Consider the following 15958-nt stretch of genomic DNA (forward strand, 5'->3'; position numbering starts at 1 on the left):
GAGCACATTGCACAGTACACTGGTTTGAACTATAGTACTTCTAAAGTACTAATTATGAGGGTCGACAAAATACAGAAATGTCTACTATGCAATGCAATACTCATTATAAACTACCTACCATCCTCATCTACCCTCGCACGGAGCAGGAGCTCCCATCTTCACTGCTGGAGCAGTGCACTGCCTTGTGAAGGTGAAGCAGGAGCTTCCCTTCAGCAAGGTAAGCCCTGGGCTTATTTTCCGCCCTGACCGCCGACTGCACCTTCATCCACGCTATTATGCGCTTCGAGCGTAGGTTTAACATACCATCGCTGTGCTCTCCCCATCTTGCCTCTTGCCAGAACCCCTGCATCGCCGGATCTGAATTCAAGCCGTGCGAAGCTGCAGAAATTGGTACTGCAGCCAATTCCCTTCGTGTGCACCCAGACGAATGCACATTGCGGCCACTTCAAGATGGCCACCTAGCCCCCTGATGCCTACTGTCTGATCGGCACCACCAGCCTGCCTGGCCACGTATCCCCTGATTGGCCTTTACGATTTACAAATACCCAATCCAGAGCCGGGAGGCGTGAGCCGGCATCCGGAACGAAGGCAAGGAGGAACAAAGGCTACTTCCTGTTTTAGCCTGTCCTTGCCTGATCTTGCCTCTTGCCAGAACCCCTGCATCGCCGGATCTGAATTCAAGGCACAATCCTAAGGTGCTGTCTGATTACGCGCCTTATCATTACTTCCCAATACAGCTACTCTCAGTGACCTTATTTTCCCGGCTACTATTCTTGTTTATATACCGCTGACACAAGCATATGGACTACCACTAATGTATACCGCCACATATCACTATGCCTCAGATTGCTAGCTTGTATACTGCACCCCCTGCTCTGATTATTCACTCAATGAGCGATCTGCACAAATATGTGTTCTACGTTTAATTGCTCCCACCTGCTTTATGCCTGCCCACTAAGACATTGCACCTCAGCAGCAACTCAGGTGCCTATGGCCGCAAATGTTTGGATGTACTCAGCAAAATGCACATGTCTAACCCCTTGTTTGATTGTTGAACACTAGACTATGGTCTCTCCTGAGAGAGAAGAGAACTTGACCCATGCTTATGCGAGCCTGCTAATCGAAATTGCTATCTGTATCTAGCCTGTCTTTACAGTGACATCTAGAATTGCTCATAGCCAGATAGCTGCACCAGTCTTGCTACACTCTGTCAGATGTTACTGCATTCAGCCCACTAACAGCATAATTATAGCCTATCTGCACTCTGACTTACGCAACTGCACCTAGCCCACTAATTGCACCTAGCCCACTAACTGGACCTAACCTATCTATGGCTTGCTATAAATTGCACCCAGCCTGATAGTCGCATTTAGCCTGCCTGTACTTAGCCATTTTAATTGTATTCTGACTACTGAAATTGCACCTAGCCCGTTAGTAACATTTAGCCTGCCTGTACTTAGCCATTCTAAATTGTATTCTGACTACTGAAATTGCACCTAGCCCGTTAGTCGCATTTAGCCTGCCTGTACTTAGCCATTTTAAATTGTATTCTGACTACTGAAATTGCACCTAGCCTGTTAGTCACTCCTAGCCTGCCTCTACTCAGCCACTTAGCATGTACACCCTAGGTCTTGGTAAACGTACTACAGCCGTTTACAGGTCACCTTGGCTACCACTGCATATCACCCTCGCCATCACACTAGTAGTACAAACACTTAGCTTGATCACCAAAGCTAACACTTTGAGCCTCTGCGCAACACCCTCTCCAACCCATCTCGCCCACCCCAGCTTGCTCGACACACAACAACCTAATACAGGACTTAAAATGAACCAATATCAAGATAATACCACTACACAAAGGCCATGTAATACTGTTGACAGAAATCTAAGACTACGCGCCCGCCTATCCAAACTGCATGAGCCTCCAGCTAAGAAAATTGAACTACTTAATATCCAAAAAAAACAGTTTCCCTTGAAGGTTACTGCAGATCCCACCAGGGAATATTCCAATCCCAACAGACCTATACTAAATGGCACCAAACAGACCGCTAAAGTTAGTCATAATACTACCTGCCCAAACTTAGAAAGCCACAAACCTTATCTCAAAGGAGCGCTTATAAACGCCAGGTCTCTATTCGCACACGCAACAGAGATATCGGATATCATTCGTACAGACAACTTAGACTTCCTGGCCATCTCAGAATCCTGGCTACATGACGCGGCAGGCCCTGCCCTATCATTAGCAGTCCCGGACAACTACACAATTCTACGAGCTGACAGACACACCTCCCGAGGTGGAGGCCTAGCAATCATAGCTAAGATCAGCTTAGACATGAGAATTATCACAACCACCACTTTGAAATCATGTGAATGCCTCACGGTCAAAATAGCCATCGCTAATTCATAAACACTTAACATCATCCTTATCTACAGACCAACAGGCCCTATTGGAACATTCACTGAGGACATTTCTACATCCCTGTCCAATAACCTAAAAATACATCCCAAACAATAGTGCTAGGTGACTTTAATCTAGGCTATAATGATATTAAGGATATCCATTCTACATCGATTGCCCTGACCCTGAAAGAGCTAGGATTCTCCCAGAAAGTTAACTTACCCACCCACAATAAAGGTTGTATCCTTGACTGGATAGCAGAACACAACTGCGAAGTAAATATTGCAGATTCTGTACCTCAGATCTGGACTGACCACCACCTGCTATTATTCACAGTGACGACTAACCCGGCTACTGCCCAGTCCTTACTTGCCCCACCCTTGGCCACGAGGAACAAAAAACTCATGACTGCGGAAAATCTGATGCCCATCATAATACCCAAACTGAACTCACTCCCAGACATCATGGATCCTAATGTGTTAGTTGAACAGTATAATGAAGCCATGAACTCAGCCCTCGACCACATAGCTCCGCTCAAACTAAGAAACAGCAAACCGAAAAAACACCTCAACTCATAGATCACGCCTCATCTAAAAAATCTCAGGCTAACCAAAAGAAAACTAGAAACCATTTGGAGACTCTCCCCATCAGTCGAAAATAAACTTAACCTTTCCAAAGCCTCCTCCCATTACAAGAAAGAAATACTATTAGCCAAACAAGAAACGTATAATACTAGAATATCTAGATCTAAATCTAGTGTCAGAGAATTGTTCAGTAAATTGGAAACCCCCATTGTACCTCAAGAAAACTGCACCAAGGATAAAAAATGGTGCTCTAGCATACAACTTGCCCTAACAAACAAAGTAGCTAATTTACAAACTAAAATTGCTCTCAAGAAGGCATCTCTAACGCCTCACATCCCCCAGAGCTCAGCGCCACCACCACAGCCCAATCAAAAAGCCTGATTCTGCTTCTCCAAGGTATCGACCATCGAGGTAGAAAAGGTCCTTCTGGGACTTAAACCGTCCAACTGTAAAGGCGATCAATGCCCAGCACAACTTATCAAGGATGCTGCACGAGAACTATTGCCATTTATAACCAAACTTATCAACTCCTTCTTTACCACAGGCATAATACTGAATAACCTAAAAGAGTCATGGGTACTGCCACTATTGAAGAAACAAACCCTCGACCCTGCCATTCCCACAAACTTCAGGCCCATCACGACTGTGCCCTTTCTTCTAAAAATTCTAGATAAAGTGGCCTACATGCAAATACAAAACTTCCTAGAATCCAACCACCTACTCGGAACCCGCCAATCAGGATTCCGCCCGCAGCATGGGACTGAGACAGCACCAATAGATCTTAAAGCCCAAATAGACGAATGCAGAGATAACGGCCAAGCAGCCCTACTCCTCCTTCTGGACCTATCTGCGGCTTTCGACTTAGTGGACCATACAGTCCTATGTAGCCACCTTGACTCTGCAGCCCATTTCTCAAATGAGGCTATAACATGGATCAAGTCATTTCTGAGTAACCGGACTATGAGAGTCTTCGCCCCATCAGCCTCCGCAGACCCGATCCCTATAACCTGCGGTGTACCACAAGGATCTTGTGTGTCACCCACCCTCTACAATGTCTTCACGAAGCCCCTCTTTGACGAAATGGATCATCTGGGTATCGCCTACACTAACTACGCAGACGATACCCAGATCCTCCTCCCGCTCTCAGGAGTTTACGCCAAGGATTTGGCTCTAGTGAACAGAATCTATAGCATCGTTCAGGCATGGATGGCCACCCACGGCCTATGCCTGAACGATGATAAAACCGAGATTATCATCCTAGGCACCCCAACCTATATATCCAAACTCAGCCCTGATTATGCCAACTTCATTATTGATGGGAACAACATAAAAGTAGCTAACAAAGTGAAAACCCTAGGATTCTACCTAGACGCCACCATGAACTTTACCAAACAAGTTAACTCTCTAGCCTCTGCTACGTCATACACATGCAAACTTATCAGAGCTAGTAAACAATTCCTCTCCACAGACAGCTGCATTACACTCGCCAGAGCCCTGATACTATCCAAACTGGATTATTGTAACGGACTCTACATTAGGGCTAATAAACAGACCATTCATAAAATTCAAGTCCTCCAGAACAATGCCTTGAGAGCAGCACTCAAGATTAACAGAAATGAGCATATATCCTCTATAAGAAGAGAACACAAATGGCTCGCCACATCTGATAAAATTCAACTCAAGATCGCCTCCCTCACCCACAAATGCCTCAATAATAAAGCACCACCCTACCTCATGGACAGGTTATGCAAAAGAACCTCTTCCAGACCAACAAGAACACCCAACGCAAACTGCCTCCAAGTTCCGCGCTTCAAACTCTCCACTATAGGAGGACATAGCTTCCCAGTCAAGGCTGTGCAGCTATGGAACTCCCTCCCCCATGACATCAGGGAACCTCAGCCCTTCGCCAACTTTAGACAGAACCTAACCAGGTGGCTGAGAGCCAATGACATCTAACTACTCTACTCTAACCTGCACTACCCTTTAATTGCTCCGCCTTTGACTCCCACTCTCTGCTCCTGGAGCTCACTTACTATGCGATTGAAGTTCCATGTGCAGCACATCACTCTGACATTGGTGACCCGATATGTCACATTGTACATAACTGTATATTACTGCCCCATAACTATGCAGGAAACGGGGGCGTGGCTAACTGCCATGTGAGAAGGACGCGTCTTCAGTCGGCTCCAGCGATGTGCCCAACATTTGGCCGCTAAAACAATATTTTGCCGCAACAATCATTCCTGAATTTCACCCCAGGGGCAGAAGATGGCTGTCAGCACTGTCTGCCGAGGTTTCGGACGACTGGAGGACTCCGCCGAAGAGAAACACTGTGGGCCTGTGCGAAGTGATCCAGCGTGTAAAATGGTGCCTGCCCAACAATCGCGGCACTGATAGGCACTGATCGGCCTAGGCACCCGGAGGCTTGAGCCCGGCAAACTCTGCAGGGATCAGAGCACGCATGCCGCGGGGCGGGCGAGCTGAGGCAGAAATTGCTGGTGGCACGTAGCTCGGGACCGAAGGGCTCGAGACGGGTCTGAGCTACGCAGCACAACACGAGACCAGGGCCGCGGAGGCCAGGAGAGGCGACGAGCGCTGGGGAACCCGGCAGTAGAGAAGAAGCGACCAGCCCCCGCCAAGGCGCTGTCCGGATTGGGTTGATCCTTGCCTGCAACAAGTGGCAGAACATCCCGTAGCCGCTGGACTTCGGTGGAATACCCCGCCGGATGAAGTAAGGTGTGAACGAAAAGAGTGCGGGGGGCCCGGACACCGCGGCGCGGGGGTGTCGAAGTTCCCCCAGCCCCCCCCTGCCCGTCTGCCCGCCTGCCCTGCAACCACCAGCTTGAGCACAGATCTCGTCTGCAGACACACACCAGACCCGCGCAGCCAGACACCTGGAACGGGGTCCAGAAGAGTATGCGGGGCTGCGTGGGAGCCCCTGGCCATAACACACCGCAAAACACCCTCTGTACAGAGGCCGCAGCCCGCAGGAGCCACCGAGAAGGGACCGGGTGGCCCTCCGCATACCCACAGGCGGAGCACGTGGGCCGCCCTATGCCAGGAGACAAGGGCCAGTGGCGGGCACATTTAAGCACCATACTCGGACAATCACCCCAGAGGGCACGTCGATAACCCTAGGGGCTCTCCGCTTCGAGTTTGGCCAACTGGGCGGCGCACGCACGCTACATCGCAAGACGGAGGCACCCCTGAAAGAGGCAACAACATTGCCGCTCTAATTAACACTCACCACATGGGTAGCAGGCGCGAAGGCTTGTGCGAAGCAATGGCCACTAAAGGGGCCAGGAACAAACAGAGACAAACAACAATGGAGACCTATGCGGCTACGGGGGCTGCTGGGGCTGATGCCATTCCTGACCATGGAGCCACAGCGAGCACCGTGCCCCTCGAACCAGCTAATTCCCAGCTGCTGGAGGCCATCATGGCATTACAAAAAACAATGGAGAGTAAAATCGATGGAGTTGCTATAGACTTAAACTTGCTACGGCAGGATATTCAATCCATAGCGGGCAGAACCGAAGTTCTAGAGACTCAAGTTAAAGAAAACTCAGAGGTAAAGATGCTGCTCCTCAGGGAGGTGGACATTCTAACTCAGAAGGTGAAGAATTTAGAGGACAGGGCGGACGAGGCGGAGGGGCGCGCACGCCGTAACATCAGACTCATCGGCGTACCGGAGGGAATCGAAGGAAATGACCCCACTAATTATGTGGAGGACCTCCTGATCCAAGAAATCGGAGCTGGCAACTTATCCCAAGGCTTCACCATCGAAAGGGCTCACCGATCCCTCACCAAGAGGCCACCACCCGGAAACCCACCCCGGCCAATAATAGCCAAGGTGCTTAATTACAAAGACAGAGAAACGATTCTTGCCTTTTCCAGGTCGGGCGGCAGCATAATCAGGAACTCAGCGAAAATTGCCATCTACCCGAACTATACCCTCCAGGTTCAAAGGAGCAGAGCCCAATTTATTCACACCAAAGTCAGATTGAAAAACGCAGGCCTGCGGTACATGTTCCTATATCCCGCCAGATTAAAGGTCCTGGTCAACAATAAAGCCCATTTTTTCAATACACCAGCGGAAGTATGTGAGTGGATGGACAGGGAACAAATCCCAGACATTGAAATCAGACAGCGTCGACCACGGCAGTCAGCACCCTGACCACTGCCACATCTGCCCGAAACCTGAAGGCGGCAATACACTGCAGAACACACTAAATGCGGCAACACAGAGTCAATCGGAGCCATACTGGAGACCAACGGTGAAGTAAGTCACCTGCTGAGCCAACCTTTCTCTTACCCCCAGAAACACTTTGGGTGCTTAACCCACCCGTAGAGCACCTGCAGACCTAGGTCGAACAGAGCGGAAACGGGATTGTCAGAGGGGGGGGCGGGGGCAACCCCACTAGACTGGTTTTATTGTTTAAAAGTTCAATGGTTAATGTTTTTGGGATGGGGAACCCATATGTTATATTCCTGGGAGCCCGTCACAGCGAGAGGAACCTCGCCAGACCTGTTCTATGTTCGGGGATTTCACAGTTACGGGGTCAAGTTTGGGGACCCGATGTTACGGAGGGCTCGAAGACAAAGGGGGGAGGGACACGAGAGGGTAGAGCCCATGTTGAGAATTTTAATCGGACAACACCGAGACCACAGGAAAATTCCATAACAGATACATCATTCGCAGGGCCTGGACCTAAGCAGAGGGCAATCAACAGATACCACGACACCCATGGCTGGAAATATTAACGTAATGACGTGGAACGTCAGAGGCTTGAATAGCTTTGTTAAGCAATGCCGGATACACACATACCTGCGAAGATGTAAAGTGGGAATCGCCATGCTTCAGGAGACACCCCTAACAAGGGACAAACAAGAGTCTATGGCCAAAATATGGCGAGGAACCCTAATTGGATCCCCCTACTCCTCATACGCTAGAGGAGTCCTGATATAGATTGACCCACCCATCCCTTTCAAGGTAGTGAACACCAAGACAGACAACGAAAGCAGGATGGCACTGGTGCATGGGACCATGGATGGGAAGGAGATATGTCTGATTAGCACGTACGCACCTAACCATGACGCCACAGCTTTCTTCCACTCCCTATATTCTCGGATTGGCCCCTATGTAGACTGCACCGTGATTTGGGGGGGAGATCACAACTGCACATTAGACCCCCTGAAAGACAGGTCCGACTCTAAACACTCCCGCCCTTCCCCCCCAGCCAAAATACTGTCTAAATTAATAACCAAAATGGCACTCTGTGACCTGTGGAGGGAACAGAACCCTGAGAAAAGTGAATACTCCTTTTTTTCCCCGCCTCACAAGGTCCATACCAGATTGGACTATATCTTAATAAGCCTGGGGCAGCAAGCTAGGTTTAGAGATGCACGTTACTTGCCTAGGGTGCTGTCAGACCACTCCCCCCTGCAGGCCACCTGGGAAATCTACCCACCCAAACCCCCAGTTCCCACGTGGAGACTTAGAGCTGAGGCCCTACTAGATACAGCCTTCCGAGAACATATAAGAGACAGTACTGAGGAATACTGGCAGAACAACCTAGATAGTGTAAACTACATCGGAACAGCTTGGGAGGCTTATAAAGTTGTTATGAGAGGAGAGATGATAGCCACAATCGGGGGTACCCTGAAGTCCATCACAACCTCCCTAGAGGGCGCAGAAAAAGAGCTGAGTATACTGGAGAGTAGGGCAGACTCGACCCCGGAACATATACAGAAAATAACTGAATTGCGACAGGCCTGTCTGTCTCACTGGGAGTCACTTGGGAAACTGAGCTATGCTAAACACTCTGAAAGGACGCACGCACTGGGGGACAAACCTGGTAAACTGTTAGCCTGGCTCTACAAGAGAGAAATCCCCAGGACACCCACTTGCAGCATACTCTGACCTGATGGCACCACAGCACATACCCAAGATGAGATCAACTCGGTCTTCTCCGAGTACTACCGTGTACTCTACTCCAAGACCCTGCCCCCCACCAACACTGAGATAGAGGACGCCCTGGGTAGTATAAAGCTACCTAAACTAGATGCACAAATGACCGAAACCTTAGAGGAGCCAATTACCCCAGACGAAGTGATGGCTATAATCAGATCCCTACCCACTGGGAAAGCGCCAGGCACAGATGGCATACCCGGGGAATTTTATAAGACATACGAAGACACCCTCACCCCAATGCTAGCACGGGTATTCAATGAGGCGTATGAGCGCGGCATCCTCCCAGACTCCATGAGGGAGGCCACAATAATCCCTTTGCTGAAGCCTGGAAGGGATGGAATAGACTGTGGGTCTTATAGACCACTTTCTATGCTAAATGTTGACTGCAAAATATTAACAGCACTCCTTGCAAATAGACTACGCAGAGTGATCCCCCAGCTGATCCACCAGGACCAGACTGGCTACGTGCCGGGGCGCTCTATTACCGAAAACCTGCGTAGGTTACACCACATTATATACGGCACTGAGCATAGCCCCCAAATATACGCTGTGGCGTCATTGGACGCCACCAAGGCCTTCGATTCGGTGAGATGGGAATGGTTGTATGCTACTATGGGCAAAATGGGGATCGGACCCGCCTTCCCGAAATGGACCCAAATGGTCTACGCCTGCCCCACCGCCAGAGTGCGCACCAACAAGACGTATTCTGATAAATGGCCCCTTTACAGAGGCACCCGGCAAGGATGTCCACTGTCCCCTATGCTTTACATTATTGCGGCCGAGCCTGTAGCAGCATATCTCCGACAGGAATACGGTGACGGAGGCATTGAACTGGATAGGGTGACTCACCTCGTGTCCATGTATGCAGATGACATGCTACTGTACCTACACAATCCAGAGCACCTCCTGCCCTACATATTAGAGACCTGAGATTATTTTCATAGACTTACTGGCATCAGGATTAACAAGGACAAGTCTTGCCTTTACCCCCTGGCTGCTTTGTACAAAGAAGAACTTAGATCCCTACCCCCACTAGACCTTAAATGGCAAGCGACATCCTTCAGATACCTGGGTGTCACCATACACCGCAACGCCAGCACGGAACATATCCTTAACACAGTCAGGGCCAGAGACTCCCTTGAGAAGTCCATGGTTTTTTGGGGTAAACTCCGCCTCTCGGTGGCAGGGCGGGCAGGTCTCCTCAAGATGGTAGCACTCCCCCGACTATTACATTTCTTCACTAACGTTCCCTTTAACATTCCCCCCTCATTTTTCAAAGACCTGAACAAACTCTGTAGGAGATTCCTCTGGCAGGGAGGTAGGCACAGAATGGCGCTGGAAATTCTCCAAAGGCCCTTTGAGAAAGGAGGGCTGAAAGTCCCTAATTTCGAGCTATACTACCTGGCTAGCCAGCTTAGGCACGTGACACAATGGATGGCCGATGAACCCACCACGGATACCCGACTTCTCCAGCTGGCCCTGCCTACATTGCTACTTCGGGATATACTATGGGTTGAGAAGGAGGCTCTACGGCATTACCCTTATCTGGCTAAGCTTGGGACCCAACTCTGGAGGCGTGCCTGTGGAAGAGTGGGGTCGGCAGACCCACTCTCCCCGCAGATTTCTATTGCCGCAATCATGGCTAAACACCCATGGGGGCACACGGAAGTACGCACCCTATGCGAGCCCTGTGGGGTGGCGGTGCTAGGGGACCTCACTTTTGAGCAGGAACTAATGTAATTCATCGACCTCAGCGAGTCCGCAGGCCTACCCACGGGCCAGTTTCTGCTCCACAGAGCGGTAATCCAGGCCATAAAGAAGAGATGGACTGAGGCCACTGACCAGGTCATAGAAAACGAGACCATCGAGACAATGCTTGACACTGCTGAGGGAGGCCACGAAACCTCCAGACTGTATGAAGCTTTGTTGCAGGTCACAACCAAAAACGAACTCAAATGCAAAGGTACATGGGAGACCGAATTGGGAAGAGAGTTCGAAGACAAAGCATGGGAGAAGATAACCCACTACCACAAAAAAATCTCTAGGAATGCCCGCCTACAGCTCATCCAACTTTACTTTACCAACAGAGCCTACCTTACACCGGAAGCCATATCAAGGTTCAGGGGAGCCACAGTCCAGACATGCCCCAAATGCAATATGCCGAAGGCTGGAATGACCCACATGTTCTGGGGTTGTCCTGCTGTTCAAAGGTTCTGGGCCCAGGTGAAGGAAAAGGTGGCAAATGCGGAAATAGTAGGGGACATTCTCGACCCAGCAGCCTGCATATTGGGGAGCTACAAGCGAAGCAGCAAAAACAAGCCCCTTAATAAGCTCAAGGACTTATATATAACGGCGAAAAGACGCATAGCCATGAGTTGGAAAAGCGCAAGAGACCCAAGTGAAGCCCTCTGGTGGGCTGACCTCAAAAGATGGATAACGGCTGAGACTGCTGCATGGGAAACAGCAATCCAAGTACAGAGATTAGAATCCAGCGAGGAACTACTAGGCTGGGTGGCATTAACTGTGCCACTGCTTCACCCAGCAGCGCAAGATAGCGCCTCAGATAGCACAGACAGTCCAGGCCCGTCAAGGGGCCAAAACGAAGATTGAAGTTCTAACTGTGGTCTCGGAGGAGGTGGGTGGGGAGGGAGGGTGGGAATTGTTTTATGTTTCTTTTGAATTACTCATACGGCAATGATTAACCAATGATTTTCTGCTTATACCATTGTTGTAAAGTTAATAAAGAAATTTAAAAAAAAAAAAAACTATGCAGGAAACAGGCACCTGTTTCCCTTTGTTCCTGACCTCTCCTTGTACTTACTTGCCTATTGTAACATGGTTGATGTCTGTTTTTCCTTGTACATAGCTGCCTATTGTAACACTGTTGATGTCTGTATTTTTCCTACTTATCATGTACCTGTAACTAAGCTGAGCATATCCTTGTCTGTTTGCGCCCGGATGCCCCAGGGTATGGCGCGCTATATAAATAATACACTGAACTAAACTAAACTACACTAACATGTGATGTTTTCTTTTATCACAGAGATTGAAAAAGAATGTCTGCTCCAATTACCCATGCCATGAAAAAACTGCATAGAACCACAAGAAGTCAAACAGTAAGTATATAATGATTGGACTCACAAACACCACACCATAACACACCCATTCAAGCAAACACCTGACCACAGACCACAATCCAAAATGTTTGCTTCCATGGGTATCTTATGCTGCAGTGCTTGTTGCCAAACCCCACAATCTTGACTGTGTGGCCTACCAAAACTCTTTATACAGCCTCAACAAAGGAAACAGTAAGTATATAATGATTGAACTCTCAAACACCGCAACATAACACAACCATGCAAAAGAACACCTCACCAATAAATACAACCCAAAATGCCCGCAGTCTTGAATACCAACATTCTGAACACAATCTAACAAACAAACTAACACACATCATCTCACTACCCTATACACACTATTACACTACTGTCAATCACTATTCACATTTTTGAAAACATATCATATCCCCTAAGCAGCCCACATACCACAGTCAAATTGTGTGTTAGCATGGGTGTGTTGTGGCCAGGGCCTAGAGTCCTGGGTGCAGCATAACACACCCATAGAAGCAAACACCTACCAAATGACCACAACCCAAAAACATAACACATCCACCTCAAAACCTATCCACTTCAATTAACTTTTGAAAAAATAATAACAACCAACGCATACACTCTTCAATACATACATTCTTCACCCAATGCTCTACTAACAACCCAAAACCAACATCATACTAAAGTAAAATAGCCAGTGGTGGGACCAGTGTTTAGTATGTCCACGGACACAGCGGTGACCGCGGACACCGCAAAAACATCAAGGCCTTCTCACACCTAAACAAATACAGCATTTGATCCATCTCTTACTCCCCCACCCTCTCTAAGCACTCCTACACACCAACACACTCCCCAAAATTGGATTTATGCTCACTTCCACGCCGCACTGTCCGCGGATCCAATATGGCGGGCGCATCAAAACAATGCGACGCACCTCACGCTTCATCCCAGCCAATCAGCGAACACGTTGTATGTCGGCGGACATGACTCAAGCCGTTTAACCAATCAGAGCGAACAGGGAAGTGTGTCCGCGGAGAGGACATAGATATCACAAATTCTTTTAGACCTACTTTTTGGTCGTTTAAAAATAAACTACTGGACAGATTTTCACAAAATTTACAAAAGCACGCTTTCGGAACCAAGCCTCTACTCCTAGCGCAAATTTGGTGAAAATCCGTCCAGCGGTTTGGACTGTAGCCGTAACAGAAATGTTTTCTCCATTCCCTCTATGGGAAAAAAATAAATGTTGGGACCTCCCCCCCCTATAACTTTGCCCCACCCGGACCAAACCTCACCAAACTTTGCAAAAAAAATCAGAGTGGGCCATATACTTTTTTTGCAAAGTTTGGTGAGGAGAAGTTATAAGCTGCTCAAAAAGTGCTCTTCCTATGGATTTAGCAACTTAACCATAACTATATGGCCGTTACCGCAGACCATGTAATGTACTTAAATGTTACCCTAACAATAAAGCTTTTGTAAACATCAAATGTGGAACCAGGAGTAGGATTGTCTGTAGTGTTAGAAGAGCTATAGTATGTTACCACAATTTATCTTATTATAAAGTGATACATGAGTCTCCATGGGTTGCTGCCACTTCCATATTCTATCCACTGCACCCACCTCACCTCAGAGGCACACATTCCCCTGTATCCACAGTCCAATTGGGGCCCACCGTGGACCTGTTTATGACCTCGGAGATAACACATGAAACAAGACTTGTGTAATATTAATTTATCAAACAAGTTTGTACCTCTGTCCAATCTACCCCATCACAATCGCTCTGCGACTCTCTCCCTCCAATTCTACACCATGCTCTCGACAGAACGACTTCCCTTAACAATTAACTGTCCTGTCTCTCCCCACCCCAAATACCATCCAATCCAACAATCACCCTCCCGCTCGCCGCCACAACCCCCTCCCTACCCACCTTTGACTCCTTCAACCCAATCTCCAGAGACAAATTTCTTGCCCCTATATCAGCTTGCAAACCCTCTGGTTCCCCCCTAGTCCCCTGCCCCGCCTCAGTCCTCAAAGAAATATTCTTGTCCACTTGCGCAGGAGAGCATGCAAGAACCATCCTAAGTGACTGCATCAGCTCTGGAATCTTTCCCGATGCCTTGAAAATTGCACATGTCAAGCCTCTTCTTAAAAAACCATCCCTTGACCCCACTCACTTCAAAAGTTACCGTCCCATCTTGAACACCAGATTCCTTGCAAAACTCATTGACCAAACTGCATACTCCCAACTAAACACCTTTGTCGAATCTAACAACCTACTTGACCCCGCCGAATCAGGCTTCATACCGCAACATGGAACCGAAACCACTCTGGCCTCAATCTGGGACGATCTTAAAATCTTAAGATCTTAAGGTCACTGCTAACTCTGCAGGATGTGCTGCACTAATTCTCCTCGACCGACCTGTCTGCGGCCTTCGACACAATTAACCATTCAATCTTCTTTGACTGCCTCCACTGCCTAGGAATCCGTGGAACGGCTCTCAAATGGATCGCCTCGTTCCTCAACAACAGGAAACAAATAACCCTCCTTGCCCCTTCTGTATCGGCTGCTCGTCCAGTTAATACTGGAGTACCGTAAGGCGCTTGTCTATCAGCTCTCCTATTCAACCTCTAAATGTCTACCCTCCCTGGAATCATCCACCTGCACAATATCCTGTGTTACAACTACGCCGACAATACCCAAATCTCCCTTAAACTCCACAACTCATACGCCAACTCTCAGCCCGACCTCGCAGCCTGCCTCCTAGATATCGACCGTTGGATGACCACAAACCACCTCCTCCTAAACCTGACTAAAACCGAAATCATGGTGTGCGGCAACACTGAGCTTTTCCCTCGTCCACTCCCTTGGCCCCCTTCCATGGGCCTACCGCCCACCCCCTCCGTCTCAGTAAAAACCTTGCATGCATTATGGACTCTGACCTAACCCTCTCCCGACAGATCAACAACGTATCTAAATCTTGTCACTACCATCTCAATGTTCTCAGGTGCAATTTTCCCTACCTCTCCTTCCCGAACATACTTGCCGCTGGTATGTCCATTGTAATATCGAGACTGGACTATGCCAACTCCCTTTACCTAGGAGTCCCAGCATACCACCTTAATAAACTCCAAAGAGCGCACAATGCTGCCGCTAAAATGCTACTAGCCCTGGGTCCAAGAGACCACACCTCTCCAGCTCTCAGAACCCTCCACTGGCTTCCAGTCGGACAAAGGGCCATTTTCAAGACCCAGTGCATCACTCATCGTGCAGTGCACAAGACTGGCCCTCTATAACTCTGTCAGGATCGGAGGATCCTCTTTCCCAGCATTGGCCCAACTTTGTGGAACTCGCTTCCGCTGCACCTCCGACATACCCAAGACAATATGACGTTCCGCAAATTACTAAAAGCATGGGTCTTTCCATAACACCAACGACAACCCTAAAGATATGTCTGAACTCTGAACAACCCAATGACCAAATACATAATGAGACTTTCTACCATGTGTTCAATGACCTCTGATCCTACCCAAACGTTAGGAAGGATCGATGGAATGGATGAAGGGAATGGATCAAGGGAATAGATCAACAAAATGGATGGATGGAATGGAATGTATGTTGTGGATGCATGTATGAGTGACGAACGGAGCGGATGGTGAGGATGGAATGAATGGAACAGATAGACGCATGTGAAATGAAGGGATAGAATTTATGGCAGGGATGCATGTGGAATGAATGGAAGGTATGCATATAGAGTGGATAGAATGGATGAACTAGTGAGAATAGACAAAATCAATTGAACTGATTGACGCAGCTGATGGGTGGGTGGAGTGGGTGGATGAATGGAGGTGATTGATGGAATGGATGCTGGATGGAATCGATGGACGCAATAGA

General features: G+C 48.5%; 1 pseudogene; it reads left to right on the forward strand.

Moving 5' to 3' along the window:
* The window catches only part of LOC138489388 (zinc finger protein 436-like), a 230994-nt pseudogene that overhangs the window by 205902 nt on the left and 9134 nt on the right, over positions 1-15958 (forward strand).

The sequence above is a fragment of the Ambystoma mexicanum genome, chromosome 9, assembly GCF_040938575.1.
Source record: "Ambystoma mexicanum isolate Mex_15411 chromosome 9, UKY_AmexF1_1, whole genome shotgun sequence".
NCBI classification, from domain to species: Eukaryota; Metazoa; Chordata; class Amphibia; order Caudata; family Ambystomatidae; genus Ambystoma; species Ambystoma mexicanum.